A 14,920-nucleotide genomic window follows, 5' to 3' on the forward strand; every position below is an offset into this window, starting at 1 on the left:
TCTACAGAAGCTTCATGTCACTTGCATATATTTTACTAAGCTATATTGGCATTGCATATTAGACGTTTGGTTACAGGTATGGGTCAAACTAATACCAGAATATAACTCACATTCAAAATAAAATACGCAGAAAAGAATTACAGTCAAAAGTGAATTGGAACATTTCTTCATATTGGCAACTTGTGGTCAAGTAGCTGTGATAATCTGCGAGACAGAATGTACTGTGTATGTGCCTCCTACACAGTTTCCTGTTTGTTGAGGTAACCTCAACATTTAAAAACCATCGACAGCAGACAGCAAACTGAATATTACTGCCCCATAACACAACTCCAACAGAATGCATTATTTTTCACTAGATCTGTCCTTTGGTAATGCGGCCTTGTGCACCTCTTGTTCCGTGTTTGTGTGTGTGTGTGTGTGTGTGTGTTTGTGTATTTGTGTGTGTTCTGGGGGAGGGGGGGGCAATGATGATGATAGCAGCAGCAGAAAAGCTCCTCTCCGAATCAGCAGAATGCTATTTGTGTTATTTTGTTCAACTGTCTGGAATCGCTCCACCCTTCATACAACGCACCACCATCACACACAATAAGTGAATCGCTAGTCTGTGCGAGCGGGTCAGTGCTAGCCACTCTGTGCTAGTGTCCCAGCGGCTCCAGATGAAGAGTGTTTCAGACCCACCCAGTCCCCCCAGATCCTCGATCTAGCAGTCCCACATACAGATCTCACAGATCCAGAAGTTAAGAACTCACAGAACCAGCACTCACAGATCTAGTAGTCCCACATACAGAACTCACAGATCTAGAAGTAAAGAGCTCTCAGAACCAGAACACACCGATCTAGCAGTCCCACGTACACAACTCACAGATCCAGAAGTAAAGAACTCACAGAACCAGAACTCACAGATCTAACAGTCCCACATACAGAACTCATATATCCATCAGTCCCACATCCCTAGTTCACAGTGATCAGACTCAACGCTACCCTGGCCTATACACCATGTACAAAGGTCGTTGGAAGCACAAGTTGTGTCTCTTCAGGGTGTGTGCAAGTTTGTTTTTGGCACGGCATTATGAAAAGGGTATGTGTGTGTGTGTGTGTGTGTGTGTGTGTGTGTGTGTGTTTGTGTGTGTGTGTTTGTGTGTGTGTGTGTGTGTGTGTGTGTGTGTGTGTGTGTGTGTGTGTGTGTGTGTGTGTGTGTGTGTGTGTGTGTGTGTGTGTGTGTGTGCGCGCATGTTTTTATTGGATGAGGCCACTTTGAATGTTGCCCTATACATGTCTAATTGTGTGTGTGACTGTTTGTGTGCCACTATGCACAGTTTTATATTTAGCAGCCCTGCACTCTTTACCCAGCTGCTGCCTTAATAATGTGTGTGGGGTTCAGGCAATGATGGAGACAAGCCTGGCTGTGTGTGTGTGTGTGTGTTTGTGTGTGTTTGTGTGTGTGTGTGTGTGTGTGTGTGTGTGTGTGTGTGTGTGTGTGTGTGTGTGTGTGTGTGTGTGTGTGTGTGTGTGTGTGTGTGTGTGTGTGTGTCTGTGTGTCTGTGTGTGCGTGGGTTTTTGTGTTTGTGTGTATTTGTGTGTGTGTTAAGTTTTGGAATCTGGTCTGTTGTGTTTAATAATTGCAATGTTTTTACTAACAAAATGTCCTCATTTATATAGTGTGTGCATGCATGTGTGTGCGCATAAGTGTGTGTCTGAGTGTGGGGGAAGGGAATCCAGACAGGGTAGTCTTGGCTAGTATATCGCCTTAAAAGGCAGGAGAGCTGTGGAGTAGCTTGCAGACATTTATGCATACAGTACTCACCCTCTCCTTCTCTATCTCTCATTCTCTCTATATTGTGCATCTTTCTCATGAAATGACTCTATCTTGTGCATGCTCTCTCACTTTTGTGCACTCTCTTTGCTATTCTCTTGATGATTACATTAGAACTAGTATTGAATTGAATAGTAGTTTTGTTGTGATGTGTTGAAGCAAATACAGGGATCAAATAACATGGGTTATTTAATGGACACAAATTATGGTGTTTTCCCAACAAGTAAACATAGTATTTGAGTTCCAGAAAACATGTTTTTGAAGCTGTTTGCTGGAAATAGCTTTTAGGAAAAAAAATATTGTCTACCGCTATTCCCCTCTGTTTCAGTCCATTCAGAATGCGCTGTTTCTGGTGTCTGTAGCCATGACTCTCTGAAGTCCATGAACCGTGACATGGAGGAGAAAGGGATTGTACACCGGGAGTTGAGCTGCCGGACTTGCCGCCGAGCTCCCCGCACCGGAGATGCCGGACTGCCGCCGAGACCTACCCCAGCCGGACCTGCCAGCTTCGGCGGCAGTTCAGCTCCCGGAGTACACCGCCACAACTGCTGGACTGCCGAAGCTTCGGCAGTCCGGCGGGGGTAGCTTGGCGGCAGTCCGGCAGCTCAGCTCCGGGAGTACAATCCCTTTCTCCTCCATGTCTCCTCCTCCGGACTGCCGTCGAAGCTTTGGCGGCAGTCCGGAGGAGAAAGGACTCCTCCGGAGTTTGTACTCCTGGAGCTGAGCTGCAGGGCTGCCGCCGAGTTCCCCCCGCCGGAGCTGTTCGTCCGCTGGTCCACAAAATCGTTGCTATGCTCTGATTGGAGGGGAGTGGGGAAGTGGGAGGTAATATTCAACTGGGCACCGAAACTGACTGGCTTGTTTGGTAACTGTAGGTGGGGTACTTTCAGAAAAGCATATCTCACTCAAATAAATGTAAAGACTTTTTTCAAAGTTTGTATGCGTGTGGGAGCTCCAGAGACCCAAATCCCAGGAAAAGAGTTGTTTTCATAATATGTCCCCTTTAACTCAATGCCAAGTTCCTTGTGTTTTGAGTGGATCTGGTCATCTAGGGCCTAGAGGCCACTCAAAAGTCAGAACACAGCAAAAGTGAGCTGGAATAGGCCTGGAATATAGTCCAGCTAGCATTTAGGCCTAATCCAGCTACATTTTGCAGTGTTCTGACCCCCGGATGCTTGGCTTACACACAACATAAATGAGTTATTACGGTTTTAATTATTGGACATAGCATTGTAAAGTCATGCCGAATTTGATGATATATCGCTTTGTATATTTATATGTACATAGTGACATACCTTGTAGCGGTGGTACACTGAAGTAAAGGTTTGGTTCATACCTCGGTTCAGACATCACGGTTCGGTACGAGTTCAGGACAATGAAGGGAAAAGAAAAAACAAAAATACAGAAGGCAATTCTTTTTTATTGTGCATGTCTCATGTTGTACCACCTTGTGTCATACAGTCTCTCCCCTGAGCTAGATTACACAGCTGTGTAATCTAGGATGTAAACAGTAAACAATAAGTACCCCATATCATCTCTAGACTCCATCCGTAACTTGTAAACAAAATAAGACCAGTTAAAAAACTGAAAATGCAGCATGTCTTATTTATGAAAGTGCAAAGTAACCACAATAACAGCCACTACGAGCCAGTACCCCAATGAGCTTTCCACAAAAATATATTTTTAGAGGAGGGTGGGGGTGTGGCTCTGAGCAGCTTGCGTACCATGCGCTCGTGTTTACAGTGGATGTAACGCAATGGAGAGGCGCACACAGCTTTTGGCCGTGTTCTGGAAATATTCTAGAACACTCCGGGTGCTCCAGCGGGACTCCTGGAGCTCTGTATCTAAATAATATCATATTATACAATGAATATCTCTCATACAATATATATTATCACAGCCAAAAGCTGTGTGCGCCTCCAGATGATATTATGAATCTCAAACGACTGCGTCGGGCTCTCCGACGTCTCTTGTTCTTCCAATTCCACAACAATCTGAAGTAGACTGAACCGCGACATTGAGGAGAAAGGGATTGTCTCCCGCCGGAGCACCGCAGCGCCTGGTGCCTCGGAAGCGGGCAGCGGGCTAATCCCTTTGTCCTCCATGTCGCGGTTCATGTACTTGAGGGAGTCAAAGCCGAAGTTCTTTTCCCACATTTCCTTCTCAACCATGGCTGAGGTAATCCCCACTTCGGATCTCATTTTGGAAATACCAGAGACGTCAGAGAACCCGACGTGTTATGCACCATAACACGCTCGGCCACCTAGGCGCAAATCAGGAGTGCAGTTTAGTTAGGGTGACCAGATTTGAGTTTGTGAAAAAGAGGACACTTCGTCGCGGGGGGGGGGGGGTGGGGGCGAAAACATGGGTATTTTTCTTTAGTTCGTCCGTGAACTTACATTTACGTTTACGTTTTGGGGGGGTTGTATCGTGAGCCTACGTACTTCAGTGGGGGTTTCATTCCGTCTATACACGGCACCTTCTCAACGAGCACATGAGATCGGTCGCCCAATGACAGACTCTCTCTACAGTCAGCTCGCGCAAGAAGGTGGAACGTAAGGGAGATACCATTTCCAGAACTTGGAAGGCCGTAATAACCATAGACATATACAATGGTAATAACTAGTAGGTTATGTGAAAGACCCAGAAACACAAATATGCGACGAGGCAAAAAAAAATAAAAAGATAATAATAACAATAATATATATATTTATTTATTTTTGCGACGAGGCAAAATACCGGACGTTTTTGGAATCCCTGCCGGACGCATTTTTTAGGTCTCGAAAAGAGGACATGTCCGGGAAAAAGAGGACGTCTGGTCACCCTAGTTTAGTTGTCCCTGAAGAACTCGCATATCTAACATTAGTTCTGCATTGCATTAATTCATTTGCACAGCAGTTTTATTTAATGTATACCGTGTATTCTCCGTGTAAATCCATGCACCGAACCGTGACGTCCGTACCGATTCGGTTCAATACGAATACATGTATTGTTACACCCCTAATACCTTGACTCCATTTAAACTATAGCTCTATATCATGAATTGTTTCACTTTTCCACTCCATTGCAAGGATTTGCGATCTTATCAGACATGTTTGAAAAGGCATTTTTGTTTACCATGTTTGGATAACATGCATATAGACATAACTGTGTGTAGTTAAACTGATCTGGCATGTTTGGCTGCAGGTCAACATAAAATGGCTTGGTATGTGACGTTATTGTTCAGTTTGTCTAGACAATGGTAAATATATACTTATTTTGCACCACCATTGCATTTTTACTCACACGCTCACATACTCCGTCACTTGCTCACTTACATGCTCAGTCACTCTCTCGTTCTCTTTCCTACTCTGTCTTTCTACCTCTGTGAATTATGCCAGGAAAGTCCTGGTTAGAGTGTGGGCTTCAACAGGCTGCGGCTGTTGAAGCCCTTGTTTGTTCCATTATCTCTAGTTTTCCTTTTTCTTAAATTGGTTTCAATAATTTCTCACTTCCCTTTTCAGACTCTCTCTCTCTCTCTCTCTCTCTCTCTCTCTCTCTCTCTCTCTCTCTCTCTCTCTCTCTCTCTCTCTCTCTCTCTCTCTCTCTCTCTCTCTCTCTCTCTCTCTCTCAGAGAGATCCCACAGTATTGCTTATATCTGTCATTAGGCTAGCTTTTCTGATATACAAGGAACCAAACAAAGCCAGCATAAGGCCGCCCCCCCTGTTTGCTTTGACATTGAAGGCCAGCGTCGGGCAGCAACATTGTTTTCTAAACAATAATGCCAGGTGAACGTTGGTTAGTGTTGATGTGCTTTGGCTAGCCTTGCACAATTAAACGCTCCTCAAACGAAAGGAAAGTGGCTGTGCATGCATCGTATACAACATGTTGATGCAAAACATTTTTGCGACTTTTTGAGCGATCAGAGCTATGTCAAAGGATAAAAGAAAGAGAGGCAAGGAGCGGTTTGAGGCAGAAAGGTGCACAGACCTAAGACTGTAGACAGAGTTTAACAAGTCTATTTCGGTCTCCCTCTCTCTTTGTGTGTGTCTGTGTCTCTATCTCCCCTGAGATCTGTGCATATCTTGCTCCTCGCTCGGCCGAATCCTCTTGATGTGGGTGGATGTACTTCATGTGGGATTCATGGTTGGCCTGGCTTTTCGGAGTATCTTGACGTTCCTCCTTGGATTCTGACTAATCCAACGTGGTTTCTTCTTTTTTCTTTTAAGTGTCAGGGATACCTTGAAACCTACCCAGACACTTTAAAGAAACCTGAAACGTAAGGGAAATCATCACTAGTAACTTGAAGCTTGCTTGAAGAATGTGTAAATGTGCCTCATTTAGCCAACTGAATAGCGTTCTTTAGTTTAAAGTCCAATACTCATATTTCTTCATGAATATTCAGACTCACAGGCAATAGATCGTGTTTCGTTCATTCTATCGCGTCCTTCGCTCACTGACAACGGAGAGTTTGCAACATCAGTGGAAAATATAACCTCTTTTCCACAACCAAACCCCTGTGATCCATCTGTTCTGCGTTATTTGGTGTACTTGAGTCTCTCCAATGGCAACATGCAGCGTTAATTTGGCCCTAGCTGCATACCACAACTGAGGCTCGGAACACATGGGCCCAGCCGTCGCTCTGCATTATGAAAAAAATATGCAGCAATGTACAGTTTTATATATTTGCATAGCTCATCTGAGCACATGTGGCACCGCTGTTATGGAAACAGAAAACGTGATTGTATGGTTTCACTTAAAATCTTGATGATTTATCAGCCTCTACTACACTATACTGATTGTGTGACTGTGTTTGTATATTTGTACAGATATGACTATAAAAAGATAAAATGTGGCCACAAATGTCACCAACTTACCTCTGAACTTGCATTTGCAACCTTTCGTGTGAATTTTTACTGATAGATGTGGTTTATTTTCACTGGAACTGACAACCCGATAGATTTTTTAGATGCCGGGGACCTGAAAATAATCAAGGACACACAACGAGATGCCCCTGTGTCACAAATATATTGTAGCTTAGCAAAGGATTCTGATGGAAAGAAGTAAATACTCAAAGATGTGTCTTTAGTGTTTAAACCAGAGGGAGTGCCCTGTAAATATAAATAAAGGCTGGAAATTTGGACATTTTATCCTCCGGTTATCCATTATTAAATGCCTTGGCATGGTGGTAATTTAAGTCAATGTTGGTCAAAGCAACCTCAGCCTCCAACCTTACAGCGAGGTATTTGGATTTTAAATATAGCCAAGGCCTCGGAACAGAGGCCACAGCTCCACTTGGTTTCAAAGTTGTGCGGTAGCGGCAAACACGACTTGGGTCTTTTTCATCCGACTTTTCAAAGAGTGTCAAATGCCTACAAGAGATTGCTGATCTTCTTCATCACAGATTTCTGTGCGCAGAGCCAAGAGAAACCTTAATGGTGGCATCCCATGTTATTATTTTTTCCATAGCTTTCAAGGAAGCTGATTACCTGATTTAGCTTGGATTAGTGAGAAAGCACAGCTGTTCTGTTCGTCATTGGAACAAATTGCTTTTGGGATTGTTTTGAATTGGTGGACTTTCCCTCGCCGTCTGTAGGCTCTCTGTGATTCCATTCGTTGTCCCGGTCACGCCTAAATGTGTTCTGATGTCATAGAACTAAAATGAATGCAAAGCAGAGGGAATCTGTACTGAACACGTAAGCATCAGCTTGGCAACATGTAGGACCCTGGACCCTGCTTTGAAATTGTAGACTTCATTTTTATATTTATAATTATTATTATTATGTTTGTGCGTGTTTGTGTTTTACTCGGACACACAGAGAGAAGGGAGCCATCTCCAGAGCAAGTGAAATGGTTAGGAGTCAAATGGACAAAATGTGCATGGCAGATCTTGTCTTTGTTCACGTAGTTCTCTTTTGCCCTGCAAAAAACACATGTACTCAGCATACTCTGCATGCTATGAATGCTGCGATACGCATGCAAATATATACGCAACCCAGCTTCCTTTCAGAAGTGTGTGTGTGTCTGTGTGTGTCAAACAAAACTTTAACCACATTTATATTGCACCTGACCTTGCCAGGCAGTCTGTGGAAAGTCCCTTAAGGAAAGTGATCTTTACATCCACAACTCTCTCCTTCCTGCTCATAATAGATAATAGTCATTACATTTCATGTATCCCTCTATAATAAACTATAATACATAACCCACTATATCATATTCCTCTATCTTACATTACTCAGTATATTCCATATAACTCTATGATACATTACTCACTACAAAACATGACTATATAACATTTTAGTCATTACAATACATTTGACTGTGGTCTGCAATTTTCACGTTTTCTTATAATCGAACTGTAATCACCATCGCCTCCCACACGCAGCCTGCAGCCTCTTGCAACATTCAAAGAACCAATTTCAGTAATACCACTATGATACCTTCCAGCAGTGGTGCTGAGGTGTGTGTGAGGTGCACTTTGTTGAAGTGCCTGAATGAGAGTGCATGGTGCCCATGTACGTTTGAATGGTGCTGATGTGCATGTAAACAGTGCAGATAAGCGCAGGGAGGTTTATGTGTGATCATTGATTCCAGTAGGGCACTGGTGCATTCCAACAGTAACACTCTCATACAATGGTATAACAATAAAACTTTTATTATTATTTTATAACACATAGCGATTGCAAGCGCACTATGTGTGTAAATCACATGTTCTTGGCATTAATGTAAGCATTTTATATATATATATATATATATATATCTATATATATATATATATATATATATATATATATAATGGTTTCTACAGTATATACTGTAGCATGGCTGGTGTTTTCAGTTAGCAGTATTTGAATACTAGAAATGTGCCTACCATAGCATAACTTGCCCTAAGCTAGAAGGGACATCCTAAGCCCTTTAGCTTCGTCATTATACTCCACTGCCCAGCCACCCTGGACATTCTAGTTCACCTCCTCATTATCTGTTTTCACAGCAATAACCCTTTCAACTCGTTACTTGGAATCAAATCAGTTTCTCTGAATGTTGTATCCACCATACTACTGCTTTCTTAGGCAACCCTTCTCTCAGTGATTCTGAGAAGTGTGTGAACCTACGATCACGACAGACGTTCTCTGCATTGAGAGGCCATTTGGACGCTCCCTGGTTTCTCAGAAGCTCGCGCAGCGCCTCAGAGACATCCCTTCAGCGGCAGCGCAAGCTCTGCGCGGCTTCAATGACGTCTATCGCTCTTCCTCAGTTGATGCCGCAGAGCGATAATAGACAGATTTAGTGATCAAAATGGGTCCCAGTAATTTAATCGAAGAGATCAAAACCAAAGTGTGGCTCTCCAGATGGCGGTGTATTTTTTTTGGGGAGGGGGGTTGTTTTATTTTCAAATAAAAACTAAAACTAACCACTTCTCTGTACCGTGTTAAGTGAGCCTGCTTTGGACTCCGCTTTGGTTGTAAGGTTGTATTAGTCAGTGATTTTTTTTTACCATTAGCACTTATTGCCGTGCCATACCGTACCTCGCTGAATTGCGTTTACAATACCAGTTTTAATGGGCCAAACTGTGCCGCGCTGCGCCACTGACGGACCATCCTCGAGGTAGGGCCGAAGTGAGCCCGACCCGCCCCCCACTTGGGCTGCGGGGATGTCAGCCATTGTGTCTGTTTGGAGCAAGGGTTAGGGTCGTATCTCATATTGTGGGAATGTACACTTATAAAAATGCAATAACTATGCGTTCGTGTGTATGAGACGTATCGCCAAGCAGGATATATATGGCCAGAGTAAACAACAGCTGGATTAATTATTATTTGTTCATTCCGATAAGCCTAATTAAAAAGGGTAATGAAGGTTTAATAGACGCGCATCAGTTAAAGACACACTTTCAAGCGTAAAGTATAATGGGAAAATGCCAATAGATAGAGCCAGATAGAGCCAGTTGTAGAAACAACCTGTAAAACAGAATAAGTTAAACTCCTTAAACACTTAACATCAGATTATAAACTTGAAATCACACTATAAACTACAAAACTCTTTACATTATACAAAAAAAACGATTACGATTTCAAGGAAAATATCTGGATCAGTACACAATTCGGTGCTCAGTATCTCCAAAATGACACAAAAGCACACGCATACACACCGCATTTAATGATGCGGTGCTTTACACTGACTATGGTAAATAGGGCATAGGCCTTGTTGCAGAATAAAATACCATTGGAGAGATGTCTCACGGTATGAGAGCGTTAAGTAACCAATGAACCAAACAGGGCATAGGCCTTGGTGCAGAATAAAATACCATTGGAGAGATGTCTCACAGTATGAGAGCGTTAAGTAACCAATGAATTGTTTGTTGCTGCCGGTGCTGCAGACTTACAGGTGGTGCTTGGTGATAGCATTGTGGCGAAATTAATGCCGGTGTGAAACAAAAAGTAGCGTTCAAATGTATTCTGAAAGTGCACTGCTGCACTTCCATTGACCTCATGCTGAAAAAAAAAAACAGGGAAGGTGAGGTTGAGTTTTTTGTATGTTTTATCGCTTTTATCAGATTTAAAACAGTACTATTTTAAACTTTTTCCTAAAATAGCCAAGTATACCAAGTTACTAAGTGTACTGGTCCAGTTTTCTTTGTCCATGCCTATCTGCGTGGATGAGACACTAGCAAATACTATGCCTGTGTGCGTGACTTAATGTTTCTTTAAACTCACTTACTCTGCTGTCTTTTCCAAGACCAGTGCGGTATCATCTCATTTTAACACACTAGCACACGTGCACACTCAGGACAGTGTTGGCTACGGTGACCCTCAAAGGGATAAAGGAATGTTGAGTGTCAGTCAGTTGCCATGGAGATGGCCTTGAGAAAAGGACCCTGGGAAGAGTTTTTGGGACTCCAAACATCCTGTGTTTCACCCTTGTGTGTGTGCGTGCATGTGTGCGTGCGTGCGTGCATGCGTGCGTGTGTGCGTGTGTGTGTGTGTGTGTGTGTGTGTGTGTGTGTGTGTGTGTGTGTGTGTGTGTGTGTGTGTGTGTGGTTGGCTGTGTGCTTGTGCATTTGTGTGTGTGTATGTGTGTGTGTGTGTTTGTTTGTGTGTGTGTGACTTGTGCACGTGTATTTATTTGTGATGATTAGTGTGTTGGTAGGTGCATACATAGGATTGACATGGATTTATAACTTTTTTTTGCCCATGAACCCTTTAAACACAATGCTATCAAGATTTTTTTTTAATATGTTCAGTTGGGTGTAGTTGGTTATTTGGTTATTATGGTTAAGTCTATGTCTATCTTGCTTTTAAGCGGGAAAAGTTGTTAACCTTTATCTGTCTGATTCTTGAAACCCTCGTCTTTTTTTCACTTGTTGCCTTTCAGCAGAAACCATTGATCAACCACGTTGATTAACTTTTTCCTCACCTCAAGTATTACTGCCAGACCTAAAAAGAGTATCAGTGCCAAATAATCAAAACACTGCTAAATGCCTCTCCATACGCCCATCCATGAAATTCCCATCCACGTTCAGTCCCCAGTAATTTGTACAGCACATGTCTATAATTAGCTGTTATGACAGTATGTTGGGCCATGCCACGCGCAACAAACGCTGTGGATGTGAGAAAGGAAAAAGCTATTGAAACCAGATAGCGAGAAGGTTGACTCAGAACGAAAAGAGCCCAGTAGAGAAATAGTACGGTATCGACCCATCAAGATGTCGAGGAAGGTGAACTCTCTAACGACATGCCCTGAAGTGTAGTCATTCAATACCTGTAACGTGCCAAATGAGGAACTTCGTTGTCATCTTAAATCTCTGTGTCTCGTTTGTCTCAAATTCCGGTACAGTCATGGTAAAAGTGATCCGTAAATCATGTCAACCTGCAGCCATGTTTATCATAGCCTTACAATACGGGGTTGTGTTGGATTTTTAATAGCTTTCAAATCTCACTGTAAATGGCTTTAGCTCAAAGTTGTGGTTCCCCTGGCTTACAGCATGCAGTATCTGGGCTCAGTTCCCCATAGCAACGCTATGAAGGGCTTCCGCTGATCGTTATACGGCTGCGGTCTGGGAGAAGGCCCCTGGGGGTCCAGCACAGAGAGCTGTCCAGCCAACGCCTCTGGGAATGTACCGATTTATGGTTCCTGATTCAGAAGAAGTTGCCATAAGGTCTTTTTTTTACCATCAGCAGGCTTGTGGTTATTTTACAAAAGGATGCAGCGATTTTTAGTTGATCAAAATTGTTAAAATAGATTAATTGTTCAGGTAATTTATCAAGAACAAATAACAAACAACGCGTATCGGAGCAAAGGCAAGCACACATACACACCAAAAATATATGCGGCTGCTCTTTTTTTAACAATTTACTGCCGCGGTATTTCTTGGTATTTCTTGGTGTCCATGAATTTGTTGGGCCATATCTGTTCACAATTCCCTCAACCAATCAGACGCTTTGATATACAGCCTGTTGTTGCTCTACCAGACAGACATCTGCTGCGTCCGTCTTTTTTTTTTCTCCTCCCGCCCCCTTCCTTCATCCCCGCCCCTATCCCCGCCACTAACACCACCACCCCCAGCACAGCACACACACACACACACATATGGTTCCTCACAAAAACAAAGTACAGGCCCGGTACACACATATGGCCTCCAAAGCCCCTGGCTGAGTCACCGGCCCCCCTCGCAGCACGTTCTCCCCAAGGTCAGGGTCGTCTCACGTGGCCGTCGGCGCTAGCAGCCTTCGCAAACACTTTACCTTTGATCAGTCGACATGCCGCGAGTCACGTCGACCGACGGCGCTTAAGTCTCGACAGAGTACTACAACACCAAGAAAAGTCTCAATGAATTCATTGAGGATTTTTTTTTGGTCCTTGTTTCGCAGCAGCCTGGCTCAGGCTGAGGCTTGCAGCGTAAGTGCACCACCAGTCGCGTCTCCTCTTTGACTCACACATAACTCACTGAATGAGTCAACAGTGCGTTATCTCTGCCAGTCTAGGCCTTTTATTGGTATTATTGGCCAATGTGGTGAGGCAAGGAGAGTTTTCTTTGGAATAAGGATCTTCATTATTGTCAAGAGGCAAACTAATGGGGAAGTGGTTGATGTGTGTATGAAGGTCTACCCTTACCATATTTTTGCAAGTGTGTGTGTGTGTTCTCTTATGAGAGTGTATGTGTATCTGCACGTGTGTTTGTGTGTGTGTGTGTGTGTGTGTGTGTGTGTGTGTGTGTGTGTGTGTGTGTGTGTGTGTGTGTGTGTGTGTGTGTGTGTGTGTGTGTGTGTGTGTGTGTGTGTGTGTGTGTGTGTATGTGTGTACTCCTGGGATTAAAGTAAACGTTTCTCTGGCTCACACACTGTCACACAGAGTCAAATTCATTCAGGCACTAAGCAGGAAGATCTGCCTCTCTCCTCTCCCCCTACTCCCCCCTCCCACCCACCCAGCACTGTGTTTGTCCCTGTCTTGGCCTCTCTCTCTCTCTCTCTCTCTCTCTCTCTCTCTCTCTCTCTCTCTCTCTCTCTCTCTCTCTCTCTGTCTCTCACTCTCTCTTTCTCTCTCTCTAACTCTGTCACCCCCTCTCTTGCTCTCTGTCTCTCTCTCTGTCTCGCCCTACCTCTCTTTTTCTCTCCATGCAGCCCGTAGAGCATAGTGGCTGGGATCAGACTGCTCCATGCTAGGATGGAGTCGGCTTCCTCAATCATCGTGTTGTGTGGTCAACCCAGCTCCTTGTGATGAGTCAATGAAACCTCCTCTGGTTCTCTGAAATTCCCTTGAGATCTCTCTCTCTCTCTCTCTCTCTCTCTCTCTCTCTCTCTCTCTCTCTCTCTCTCTCTCTCTCTCTCTCTCTCTCTCTCTCTCTCTCTCTCTCTCTCTCAGTTGTCAGGCTGCTGGCGATGGTTGGACTTCCGCCATGAAACAGTCAGTGACATTTCACAGCAATATTCAGAAATGATTTCCTCCTCCAAACAAAAAGCAATATACACAAAAAGACAAAATGAGAAGATTAACTGGTTCTGTCTATGAATCCGGTTAGCATTAAAACGCCAAATGTAATAAGGTGGACGCACTTTATTTCCGTTGAGTCTGGAAAAAGTACACCAGCAAGGTTAACCACTTCAATGAGGTGTCAGAAGTGCACTTAGGGTGCACACATGTGTGCCTGTGTTTGTGCATGTATGTGTGCTTATTTTCATTTATGTATATCTGTAGGATGAATGGTTCTGCTGAACTAAGTATTGTTTGTGTGTGTATGACATGTCTGTGTGTGTATGTATCTGTGTGTCTACGTTGAGTTTAGTTAATCATCGTTTCCCTATCTTCATGGATGCAATTACATACAATACTCCATACTGAATAGTTGAATCTCATTCTCACGGTACCTCCAAATTGCAGGTTTTTTTATTCAGTCATCCTTCTACAACAGTCTGCATCTGCGGTCATGTGATCTCCTTTCTAGTTTCCACCCCAATCTGTCCACCAGGGGAGCTGTCGTCCAGCAGAGAAACACTTTTAAGCTTTTTCTGTTTGTGGAATGCTCACACACACACACACACACACACACACACACACACACACACACACACACACACACACACACACACACACACACCACACACACACACACACACACACACACACACACACACACACACACACACACACTTTCACGCACCATTCACACACACAGACACAGAAAAACACACACAAATACACACAAACCATCACCATCCACACAAACAACAACTCACACACATGCTCGCGCATGCACGCACGCACAGACACAGCCAAAATTGCATACACTCAACATGCTCTGAGCCCCAGTGTACAGCTGCTTCCCAGGGCTGGGGTGGCCATCTGGATATGCTGTCCTAAGTTTGGAGCTGGGGGTTGGAATTGGCCACAACATGCATGTTTATTCACGTAAACAAGTCAGCTAGGCCCAAAATGTTTCTTCTGTGCTTCGTGTTGAGTGGTGTGCTGGTCCAGATGAACAAGGGTTTAACCGAATAAGTCAACAAGTCGTAGGACTAATATCGCTCGCACTACAAAGATTGGAAGGTTGGTCAAATCTTTCCAACCATAAGGTGCGATTACATTTTTCTGGCTTAATTTAAACTGAGGTAGCATCTAGACTGCAAAGGATAACT

General features: G+C 43.7%; 1 protein-coding gene across 1 annotated transcript in view; it reads left to right on the plus strand.

Annotated features, from left to right (window-relative positions):
• sh2b3 (SH2B adaptor protein 3) overlaps positions 1-14,920 on the plus strand; it is a 39,176-nt gene that overhangs the window by 12,727 nt on the left and 11,529 nt on the right. The window lies entirely within an intron of this gene.

Source organism: Gadus chalcogrammus, chromosome 6, assembly GCF_026213295.1.
Source record: "Gadus chalcogrammus isolate NIFS_2021 chromosome 6, NIFS_Gcha_1.0, whole genome shotgun sequence".
NCBI classification, from domain to species: domain Eukaryota; kingdom Metazoa; phylum Chordata; class Actinopteri; order Gadiformes; family Gadidae; genus Gadus; species Gadus chalcogrammus.